General features: G+C 43.0%; 1 protein-coding gene across 6 annotated transcripts in view; it reads left to right on the forward strand.

Moving 5' to 3' along the window:
* The first annotated feature begins 9,995 nt into the window (after positions 1–9,995).
* The window catches only part of exd2 (exonuclease 3'-5' domain containing 2), a 72,404-nt gene continuing 69,983 nt past the window's right edge, over positions 9,996–12,416 (forward strand). The window contains exons 1-2 of one of the 6 annotated variants that reach the window (XM_059953877.1): positions 10,097–10,120; positions 12,170–12,303. The gene's annotated coding sequence lies outside the window, so the exon portion shown is untranslated. Of the gene's footprint in view, positions 10,214–12,169; positions 12,304–12,416 lie in introns of all 6 variants that reach the window. The other 5 variants (XM_059953886.1, XM_059953870.1, XM_059953861.1 and 2 more) reach the window with 5 other exon arrangements.

Here is a 12,416-nt window from a genome sequence, read left to right on the forward strand (position 1 = left end):
TCATAGGTCAAATATGATGGCAGAATATAGTATTAATGGTAAGACTCTTGGCAGTGTGGAAGATCAGAGGGAACTTGGGGTCCGAGTCCATAGGACACTCAAAGCTGCTACACAGGTTGACTCTGTGGTTAAGAAGGCGTACGGTGCATTGGCCTTCATCAGTCGTGGGATTGAGTTTAAGAGCCAAGAGGTAATGTTACAGCTATATAGTACCCTGGTTAGACCCCACTTGGAGTACTGTGCTCAGTTCTGGTCACCTCACTACAGGAAGGATATGGAAACTATAGAAAGGGTGCAAAGCAGATCTGTAAGGATGTTGCCTGAATTGGGGAGCATGCCTTCTGAAAATATGTTTAATGAACTTGGCATTTTCTCCTTGGAGTGTCAGAGGATGAGAGGTGACCTATTAGAGTTGTACAAGATGATGAGAGGCGTTGTTCATGTGGATAGTCAGAGGCTTTTACCTAGGGCTGAAATAGCTATCATGAGAGGGCACAGTTTTAAGGTGCTTGGAAGTAGGTACAGAGGAGATGTCAGAAGTAAGTTTTATACGCAGAGGGTGGTGAGTGCATGGAATGGGCTGCTGGCAGTGGTGGTGGAGGCAGATAAGACAGGGTCTTTTATGAGACTCCTGGATAGGTACATGAAGCTTAGAAAAATAAAGGCCTATGGGTAACCCTAAGTAATTTCTAAAGTAAGCACAACATTGTGGGCCAAAGGGCCTGTATTGTGCTCTAGGTTTTCTGTTTCTAAATCTTTGAAACTCAGCATAATTATTTGTAAGTACATCAGAAACAGAGATCAAAGCTGTAATCATGTTGTATGTTGTGTTGAGCCTCCTCTGCTTTTCATTAACATTGCTGTGACCTTATTCCTCATGTCCACCCATTCCCATAATTTCTAGTGCCCAAAAATCTATTGATTTCAAACTTGAATGTTTTTGCCAGTTAAGGATCCTCAACCTGAGAATTCTGAAGATTTTCATGCCCTCAGTTTTCATATCTCAGTTCCAAGTGGCCAAATCTCTGAAAAGACCAGGCCATAATTCTGGACTCCCCGTCGGGAATCATCTTTTCAAATAATTCACTTCTCTTTCCTTTAAACTATTGAGTATAGATCGATCTCACAGTCTCTACTAGTTTGCTAGTACTGGGTTTGCTGACTGCAAAGTTCTAAACTCAAATGAAAACCTTAAGCTCTATCAGATATAAATGTCCACGAGTACATTGATTAAAGGAAGATATATTATATCTATCTAATCTTCAAAAGCTAGTTTATTTTCCACCATGAGTTTAACTGCCAATACCCCACTATTCGAGCAGTGGGTCCCCTTTCCCTACTAAGGAGATGATACTTACAGCTAATAAAGTAGTTTTAAACAGTTCATTTGTTTTCAGTGATACACATTTAAATCTAAACAACCTTCTTAAAACACATTTAAAACTTACCAAGAATTTCTATCTTAAACATTTCCAAATTACAAAATATTTCTAAAACACAATCCATTTCCAAAACATGAAGCACAAAAGATTTCCAAAACACAGATACAATTCCTATAAACTAAAAATACATACCAACGATGCAGATAAACAAATTTTCCATTGCAGAACTCAAAGCCAGAGGACTGGATTCTAAAACAAAGGAAAATCTGCAGATGCTGAGAATCCAAGCAATACACACAAAATGCTGGAGGTTCTCAGCAGGCCAAACAGTATTGAAGGATCCAGCCAAAGGATCTTAGCCCGAAACATCAACTGTACTTTTTTCCATAGATGCTGCCTGGCCTGCTGAGTTGCTCCAGCATTTTGTGTGTGTGGAAAGGATTCTGGTGTATCCTGTGTTTCTTTCATCGATTCTTGATGTTCCTCACCCCATTCCTAATAACCCTGAACTGTTCTCTACATTTATACAGTTTCTTTGCCACTTGAGTGGCTTCAGACATATATAATATTTCCTCTGATATCCTTTTTACACAAAGGTTTAAATGCCTCGTGGGGAGACAGTTCTCAGCTTTGCACTATTAATGCTGTAAAACTACTTCCTTAGATACATAAAGCACCCAACATTGATCAGTTATTGATATGCTAAGTGATTTGTTTCCTTCTGGTCTGCAAGCCACTTTGAACTAAGCGAATTTGAGTCAACTTGTCCATTTGAAACAAGCCGAATTATATAACCCATTGTTTTATACTGCACTTTTCAACAGTTGTATTGTATGAGCCAGCAAATCTGCGCTTGTTTGCAAAGCTGCATTTTTAAAACTTAAAGCTGATTACCACCTGCTATTTACATTTTAAGAACTGGGGACGAGCTTCCGTTTACGACCAGAAGCTAAACAAATATAGTTGGAAGTTTACTTGCATCTGTCCATGATCCTACAGGTTGTAGCTGCTGTGTTTGAAGAGTAAATTTAGCAAGACATCAGCATGAGGCCCAAGAAATAAATATCTATCACATTCTGAGGATCATTCCTTCATCTCAGCATTTACACTATTGAATCTACACAGCACATAGGTTTCAGATACTCTTTGAGGAAGGAGACCATTTGGAACACTGTGTTTACATTTGAAGTCTCACCAAAGCACTAGTCTATCTCAGCAAGATAGACTTTAACCCACAGCAGTGCCTTCCAAATTGCAAGCTATATCTGCATGTTTAGTTTGTTGCTTGAACAAAATTGCAGCACAAAATTCTGTATGCCAACATTTAGATAGATACTTCATTGATCCCAAAGGAAATTACAGTGTCACAGTAGCATTACAAGTGCACAGATATACAAATATTGAAAGAGAAGAAAGAGTAAAAAAAAGTTACCTTAAAAATAAGATGTATGGTTAGGGGAGGGGTTAAGGGGAGGGGGGAAGGACTGATAATTTTTTTTCTTTTCTTCTGTAATCATTGAAAACTCAATAAAAAAAATGTATAAGATTTCCCAGTCAAAGATTACAAGATTTCCAAGTTCACACTGATAAGACGGTAGTGCAAGAATTACGGTATTGGTGCACATTCACACCTTCCAGATAAGAAGAGATGGTAGTATTGCACAGGGTGTCTGCAATAGCAGGGTTTGGTTAACAGAGTTCTGGTAAACAGGTTAATAACATTTAACAGGAGGAGGATGACTCAGAGCCTAATGGCCAAAGGTAAGAATGACCTCATATAGCACTCTTTGGAGCAGTACAGTTGGCTTAGTCAAATACTGAAAGTGCTCCTCTGTCCAGCCAAGGTGGTATGTAGATGGTGAGAAACATTGTCTAGATTTCCAGGGTTTTCCAGAGGGTCCTTTGTTCTACCACAATCTCCAGGATGTCCAGTTTGTCTCCTATAAAAGAGCCGGCCTTTTCAATCAGTTTATTGAGCCTGTTGACAGCACACCACCCTATAAAAGATTGTACTGACAACAACAGACTGGTAGAACATGTGAAGGAGAGGCCTGCATACTCCAAAGGACCTCAGTTTCCTCAGGAAGTAGAGGCAACTCTGGCTCTTCTTGTATACAGCCTCTGTGCTGGTGCTCCACTCAAGTCTGGCATCCAGGCGCACCCCCAGGTACTTGTAGATCCTCACCACATCCACATCCTCATAGCAACAGGGAGCAGTGCAGGCTTGGTCTTTCTAAGGTCCATCACCATCTTCTTTGTCTTACTGATGTTGAGCTGCAGATTATTCAGTTTGCACCATTCAACCAAGTCCTCCACCAAGGCCCTGTATTCATCCTCCTGTCCTCCCCTTATACACCCGACTATTGCTGAGTCATCAGAGAGTTTCTGCAGATGACATGATTAAGTGCTGTACTTGTATTTATTTACTAGACTCTAAATAGTTTTAAAAAATTCTAGTCTTCCCATCAAAGTTCATAGCCACATACATTTTACAATATACTCTGTATTTGCAATTTCCTAGCTCACTCATTTACCTCTTTAGATCCTTGTGTCCTGTAGTATTCATTGTGGCCCAAACATTTTGCCATCAACAGATTTTGTCTTTTCATGCAAATGTAAAATGGTAACTGCTGAGCATCCAGGTCTGATCATTACACCAACCTACTGGCTACCTAACTTCAGTGCAACAACTTGTTCATTCTGAGTTTTCCTGTCCTTTAGACAATCTTCTATTAATGTTAATGTATTACTGCCCATCCTGTGAGTTTTTAGGTAGAATTAAGACGTGGCAGAATGGATAGCAAACTATGGAGAGTAGAACATAAAAGTAATTACCCAACCTGTCAAAGCTGGAAAGCAATGGCCTACTTGAACTACTGTGATTTATGATTTACATCAAATATTTGGATGGAGATTGGAAAAATAATTTCAAAACTGTGTGGATCTGAAATTGACACTTAATGGGGCTGACTGTGACAAAATATTGTACAAAGTTAATGAACATGCAGAATGTTTTTTAATTGAGGAAAACACATCAGTACAGGTAAATGTATTTGGTAGGAAGAATAAGATGAAAAATTGAAAACAGGATGGGAACAACAATCCAATAATGCAGACAAATGAACCGCCAACAATAGAGAAACGATGAGTAAGGTGAAGCAGAGAATTACATTTTATTTCCCAGAAGTTATGGATTTTTTTCTTTTAAATTTACTCTACATATTGCACTAGCTTTATAAAGTTTAACTCCCTTAATATCCAAGTATCTTTATGATTCCTGTCTGAAGTATATGTACATTCAGTGACTGAGTGGCCATGGTGTGACTGGGCAGAGAATTACAAAGGTTTACAACACTTTCTGTTAAAGAAATAACCATCTGAGACAAATGTCCAGTGTCTTGTCAAGCTAAGTAAATGTGTATGTTTCAGCTTTATCTCAAGTTCAAGTTATCCTCAACTCTAAGTAGACCAGTCCTATTCAATCTCATAAAATAATAACCACACCCCACCCCTGCCCAAATTTCAGAAATCAATCTGGTCCTCTGTTACTGTGCAGTCAACTTCAACTTTATCGTCGTATCAACCATGTTCATGTCTACTGAACCTCCGGACCAAGGTGCACAACGTAGTACATATAATGCATATACAACACTTAGTATTATTACCACAAATAAATAAAGAAATGATCACGTGCACTTATGTCATTAGTTAAAAAGCAAACAGAATAATGCTACCAGAGCTCGATACGATACCTCCTGTTTGATGGTGGAGGGGTCAAACAGTTTATTGGATGGATGGGAAGGATCTTCGATTATACTAAGGGCCCTGCATATACAGTGCTCCTGGTAAGTATCTCAGATGAGTGGAAGACAGACCCCGACAATCCACCCAGCAGTCCTCACAATCCTTTGTAAGGTTTTGCAGTCAGGTGCCTTTACAATTTCCATAACAAAGGGTGACACAGCTGCTCCGTACACTCCCAGTGGTGCTCCTGTAAAAATTGGTTAGCATGTGGGAAGGGAGCCTCACTCACCTAAGTCTCCTCAAGAAGTGGAGACACTACTGTCCTTTCTTGACTGAAAAGGTGATGTTGAGGGACCAGGTGCGATTGTCCATTATGTGTACTCCCCAAAACTTGGCAGCCCAAACTCTTGTCACAGAGGATCCATTTATGTGCAGTGAGGTGAGGTCAGCCTGCTCCTTGCTTGTCCAGAATTACACCTTTAGTAGTTGTTCACACTGAGTCTCAAGTTGTTGTGCTTACGCCATTCTACCAGCCACTCTACCTCCTCTCTGTCTGCTGCCTCATCATCTTTGCTGATGAAGACAACCACTGTTTTGTCATCTGCGAGCTTGATAATTCGGCTGGAACTGAATCTGGCAGTGCAGTCATGCATCAGCAGCATGAACAATAGCAGGCTGAGCACAAAGCCCAAGGAAGTGTCTGTGCTCAGCATGATGGAGCTATAGAAATGTGGCTACCAACATGAACTAACTGAGGTCTTTCTGTCAAACGTAGAAAACATACAGCACGATACAGGCCCTTTGGCCCACAATGCTGTGCTGAACATGTACTTACTTTAGAAATTACCTAGGGTTATCCATAACCCTCTATTTTTCTAAGCTCTAGGTGCCTATCCAGGAGTCTCTTAAAAGACCCTATTGTATCTACGTCCAGCACCATCGCCAGCAGCCCATTCCACACACTCACCACTCTCTGCATAAAAAACTTACCCCTGACATCTCCTCTGTACCTAATTCCAAGCACCTTAAAATTGTGCCCTCTCATGCTAGCCATTTCTTTCAGCCCTGGGAAAAAGCCTCTGACTATCCACACAATCAATGCCTCTCATCATCTTATACACCTCTCTCAAGTCAACTCCCATCCTCCGTTGCTCCAAGGAGAAAAGGCTGAGTTCACTCAACCTATTCTCATAAGGCATGTTCCCCAATCCAGGCAACATCCTTGTAAATTTCCTCTGCACCCTTTCTATGGTTTCCACAGTGAGGTGACTAGAACTGAGCACAGTACTCCAAGTGGGGTCTGACCAGGGTCCTATATAGCTGTAACATTATCAAACTCATTCCCATGGTTGAAGGCCAATGCACTGTATGCCTTCTTAACCACAGAGTCAACTTGCGCAGCAGCTTTTAGAGTCCTATGGATTCGGACCCCAAGATCCCTCTGATCCTCCATACTGCCAAGAGTCTTACCATTAATACTACATTCTGCCATCATATTTGCCCTACCAAATGAACCATCTCACACTTAACTTGGTTGAACTCCATCTGCCACTTCTCAGCCCAGTTTTGCATCCTATTGATGTCCAGCTGTAACCTCTGACAGCCCTCCACACTATCCACAACACCCTCAACCTTTGTGTCATCAGCAAACTTACTAACCCATCCCTCCACTTCCTCATCCATGTCATTTATAAAAATTGCAGAGGAGTGGCAGAACAGATCCCTGAAGTCAAAAAGTCCAAGATCCAATTACAGAGCTAGGTGTTGAGAACCAACAAGAAAAGTTTACTCAGCAAACACGAGGAAATCTGCAGATGCTGGAAATTCAAGCAACACACACAAAATGTTGGTGGAATGCAGCAGGCCAGGCAGCATCTATAGGGAGAAGCACCGTCGACGTTTCCGGACGAAGGGTCTGGGCCCAAAATGTTGACAGCACTTCTCCCTATAGATGCTGCCTGGCCTGCTGCGTTCCACCAGCATTTTGTGAGAAAAGTTTACTCACCTGCTTCAGAGGAATGATCGTATTAAATGCCAAGCTGTAAGCAAGTATTTCTTCCTTCAAGGAGAGCGATCAAATCATTATGCAATATCCTAGGCATGGTTTTGACAGTTCCCTTTATAATTCCACTTTTGTGTTCAAAACCTCTAATAATTAAGAACAGAACATCATTTGCCTTCCTAATTCAGTCATTGTACCTGCATGCTCAGTTTTTTTGCAGACATGGGTCCTTTTTCAATCTCCATGTAAAACTTGTCTACTTTTGTTTCTCTCTCTCTCTGTCTCTATAAAAGTGGATGGCCATTTTATCAAATTATAGTCCATCTACTGTGTTCTAGCTCATCACTTTAGCATGTTTGTGTTCTTCTGTAATATTCTTCTTTTAATATTCTTTATTGTCCAGACTAACATCTATCTAGCTTTGTATCATCAATAAAGTGATCAACTATACATGATCCCTTAATCAAAGCCATTGATATTGATTGTGAGCAGAGAAGGTCCCTGATCAGTCCCATATGGTACTTCATTGCTCACACCTTGCCAATCCATAGTGACTACTATTGCCTTTCCAATAACCTCAATTCACACCAATATACTGAGCATCCACAAAATGCTGGAGGAGGTCCCTCATCTAAAACCAATCCTCCACCATGCCTTTATATTCTTAATGGCCTCTTTATTAGGTACAGGAATGGAGCCCTGCGTGGTCTTTCCCATCCATTGAAAGTTCAGTGTGTTGTGCATTCAGAAATGCTCTTCTGAACACTGCTGTTGCAACATATTTATTTGTGTTACTGTCTCCCTCCTTGTAGCTTGAACCAGTCTGGCTATTCTCCCCTACCTCTCTCGTTAACAAAGCATTTTCACCCACAGAACTGATACTCACTGGATGTGTTTTGTTTTTTGCACTATTCTCTCTAAACTCTAGGGACAGTGTTCCATGAAAATCCCAGGAGAGCAGCAGTTTCTGAGATACTCAAACCACCCCGTCTGGCACCAGCAGTCACTCCATGGTCAAAGTCACTCAGATCACATTTCTTCCCCAATCTGATGATTGGTCTGAACAACAACTGAAATTGTTGTCCGTGTGTGCTTTTGTGCATTGAGTTGCTAATTAGACAGTTGGATTAACAAGCTGGTGTACAGATATCCCTAATAAAGTGGGCCAATGTATTTCACCCATTTTATTTTTAAAATAATATTTTATGTGACACCTTACCAAAAACCTTTTGGAAGTCCCAGTATGTTATTTTATCCTTTATTCTTAGTAAACCCTCAAAATTCTAGCAATTGACAAACATGATTTCTCTTTTATGACTCCGTATTGGCTTTACCCAACCTATTGTTTTGAAGGTCACTGTAGCTACATATTCGGTTGTTCTTGGCAAATGTTTCTACGGAGTGGTTTGCCATTGCCTTCTACTGGGCAGCGTCTTTACAAGACGGGTGACCTCAGCCTGTATCAATATTCTTTAAGAAATTGTCCGACCGGCGTCAGTGGTCACATAACCAGGAATAGTGATATGCACCAGATGTTGATAGAACCATCCTCCAGCTACTCCCATGGCTTCAGGGGACCCTGCTCGGGGGGGCTACAAACTGTAGGCTAGCGAAGAAACGGACCTTTTACACCTCCTTTAGTAGAGACATATCTCCACCCCGCCACCCACAACCACATATTAAATTCTAATATTTCCCATTACCGATGCAGGTTAGGTTCCTGTTTGTTTTCCTAATCTCTTAAGTAGTTGTGTCAGATCTTCCACCTTACAAACTGAGTACTGATCTAAAAAAAAGTGCAACTTTTTCTATGCTTTCTGCATACATAATTTTCAAAATACTGAATACCTCCTATGCTTTTAAAAACCACATTCTCAACCCGATCAATCGCTTCACACAAATATCTTCTATCCTTTTAGAATTAAGAATCGCCTGATTTATATCACCTTTTCCAATTCCTTACCAATAGTTTGCACCTGCGTCACGGTGCACGAAGGCGCAAGATACTGTTCGGAATCCTGGCGACACCTAAAAGACTGGAGGAACTTAGCAAGTCAGTCAGCACCTATGGAGAGGAATTAGAACCTCAGCTCGAAGCGTCAATCGCGCAGCCAGCATTTTGTGTGCAACCACAGTGATCGGATGTTCAGTCTGAGCCTAAGGAAAGCACTGGTAGTTTCTCGTTCGCTATTAGACGCCACCTGGAGTTCAACCCTGCAGTGTAGTTCTCTCGACATTGACAATTAACTAGAGTACCGGTGCTTCAGAGAATTTGACTTTTGCCCCGTTACATGGAATGATTTTTTTTAAAAACCGGCCATTGTCTGGCCAATTACGTTTTGCCATGTAATGAAAAGTATAAGTTACTTGGCAGTATTGACTCTTTAAAGTGTATTGAGATGAGTTTAAAATATTTTTGATTCCTAAAGTCTGTTTAAAATTACAAACTTAAACTGCCGCAAGGATTCTGGAGCACCCTCCAAATAATGCGACCATTGCATTCAGTGCCACTGGGAAGTCGTATCTGTGTCCCAAATAGGCACCTGCTCGCTCTCCTGAGAGCCCGGCTCCTGCCGTAGACCCGGAAGGAAATTCTGTTCAAATAAGAGACACAATAACATCAGCGGGGCGAACCAAAACGGAGCCGAACGAGAAAGGAAAGGTGAAGTAACAACACGTAACGGGGGGGAGCGCGGACCGCGGAACGCAGACGCGCCGGAGGTCCAGTCCGGCCATTGGGAGGACCGGCGGCAGCGCTGAGCCCGGGGAGCGCGGGCCGCGGAACGCAGACGCGCCGGAGGTCCAGTCCGGCCATTGGGAGGACCGGCGGCAGCGCTGAGCCCGGGGAGCGCGGGCCGCGGAACGCAGACGCGCCGGAGGTCCAGTCCGGCCATTGGGAGGACCGGCGGCAGCGCTGAGCCCGGGGAGCGCGGGGCCCATCTTTCCGGCCGGCGAAGTGTCGTTGTTGAGCAACAGCAGGTCCGGAGTGACGGTAATGATGGTGGGAGAGAGTGGAGGGGAGGCGAGGCGAGGGACGGCACACGGTAGCGGGCGACCCACACACAATGCTGGAGGAACTCCGCAGGTCAGGCAGTGTCCATGGAGGGGAAGCTTTGGGCCAAGACCCTTAACCGGGACTGGAAAGAAAGGGGGGAGGAGGAGTAAGCGTTGTAGGCGACAGCAGTGGGGCGAGCAGATGAAGTAAGAGGCTCGGAGGTGATTGATGGAAAAGTCAAGGACTGCAGAAGAAGGAGAGGACAGCGATCCATCGAATTAGAGCGGGGGAGCGGCACAGCAGGCGTGAGAGGAGAACTGGAATGAGGAGCTATTACCCGAAGTTAGATTTAAAAACAATGTTCATCCCATCAAGTTGGAGGCTACCCAGATGGAATATGAGGTTTCGTTCCTCCATCCCGAGTGTGGTCGTATCTTGGCAGTTGAGGAGGGTATAGACAGACAAGTCAGTATAGGAATGGGCAGCCACTGTGAGAGGGGAGAGAGAGTTGGACGGGGGAGGGGTGGGTGAGAAGAAAGAGAGGGTGTTGGTGCCCGAGGGTGTGGGGAGGTCGGGAAGGGCAAGTGAGAGAGGTGGTGGGGAGATGGAGGGAGGGGAGGAGAAGAGTGTGTTGAGAGGTGGGTAGGGGAAGGTAAAGGAGTGGTGGAATGGAAGGAGGAGGTGTAGTAGGAGTAGGAAGGATAAGTGGGTGGGAAGAGGTTAGCAAAAGGATAGAAGAGGGGACTAGGGAGGCGGGGCAATGAATAGTAGAGAGAGAGCAGAACATAGGATTGGAGGAACGTGGAAGCCCAAGAGTGGGAAGGAGGAGAGAGAGAAAAATTGAGTGGATGGGTGGAACAAGGGAGAGTGAGGTAGGGAATGGGTAGTGGGGTGGGTGGATAGACCAGAAAAGGCCAAATGAATAGGGACATAGAGGGGCGATTGAGAAAAGTGAGGGTAAAGGAAGATGGGGGTTGAAGTGGATGTGAGGGTTTCTGAGTGGGAGAGGTAGTGAGGGAAATTAGAAACAGGAAGGAGTTGACTAATTGAACTCTGTCTGCTCCAGCATTCACTGTGATCAAGGCTGATCCAACCTTGACCCAAACACCTCCTGTTCTCTCTCTCTGTACCAGAGACTTACCCATTTAAATGTCTGTCAAACTCTTTACAGTAGAGAATTCTGAAGATTATGACCCTTGGAGTTGAAAATTTCCCCTTCTTCATCATAAACTCTAATTATGAAACTGCCAGCTACCTCACAGAGTGGATGCTTTCAATTGCTCATGTGATCTTGTATATTTCAATACGATCAGCTTATTTTCTGTTGTATTCTAATGAGCACAGCTGATCGTTCTGGCATCTCAGTGGTTCAGTCACACTGCATGGATAGCTGTCCTAGCAGAAAGATGACAACGTTTCCATTAAATCAAACCAGACATAGAACAAACTGTGCTCTGGTAGTATGGCTCACATGTCTCATTGTCATCTTCCTTTGGCCCCTTCTGCTCCTCTATGCATCTTGTGTTCTATTTATGGTTCTTATTTAAAAACCTTGCTTTATATTTTGAAGGAAATATGAACATTTCTCACTAAGTAATCTTTGCTGCCTTCCTTCCTCAGCCTCTGCTTAGTACCTTTTCTTTCTTCTGTAAAAGGAATCCCAGACCCCATCTCATTTCACCCCCTCTGGTTCACTATTCTAACATTGTTGAGGAAAGGCAATAAAAACCAGAGGAAGAAGAAAAGATGAACAGGTCTGGGGCCAGGAGCACACAAGGAGAGGGTGATTCACAGTGTGTGTAACTTTCCATTGAGTTAACATGTGAACCTTTTGCTTTAATCTTGTAGTAAGTGTTTCCATGGAGCTTAAACTTTACCTAGTATGCATCGGCATGTTTTACCTGAAACCGTAAATGTGCCATCTTAAAATGCACCCTCCAGTCAAGTCACATTTTCAGCTTGTATTGCTGGAATACTACTGTTTAAGTGGGCATTGAATAAAGGCTGTAGACATGAAACTCTGTTTTGCTTTATGTTGTGATGGAGCTAGGGCTGAATGTTGGAACAGGAGAGTTAGTTTGGAACAGGTGCCAGTTTGATTTGCAGTATTGGTGAATACCTAGGACAGCTGGAGGACCAGCTGCTGACAAGGAATCTCAGAGCAAAGGAGAGTTTAAAAGGTGGGTTACCATTGAAGGGAAAATAACTACTTTCACAGGTACCTTGGATTTAGAACATTGACAAGAATCATTCTTACCAACATTTCTTTCAATGGCGTCCATGTATGCTAGTT

The sequence above is a fragment of the Hypanus sabinus genome, chromosome 2 (genome assembly GCF_030144855.1).
Source record: "Hypanus sabinus isolate sHypSab1 chromosome 2, sHypSab1.hap1, whole genome shotgun sequence".
Lineage (NCBI taxonomy): Eukaryota > Metazoa > Chordata > Chondrichthyes > Myliobatiformes > Dasyatidae > Hypanus > Hypanus sabinus.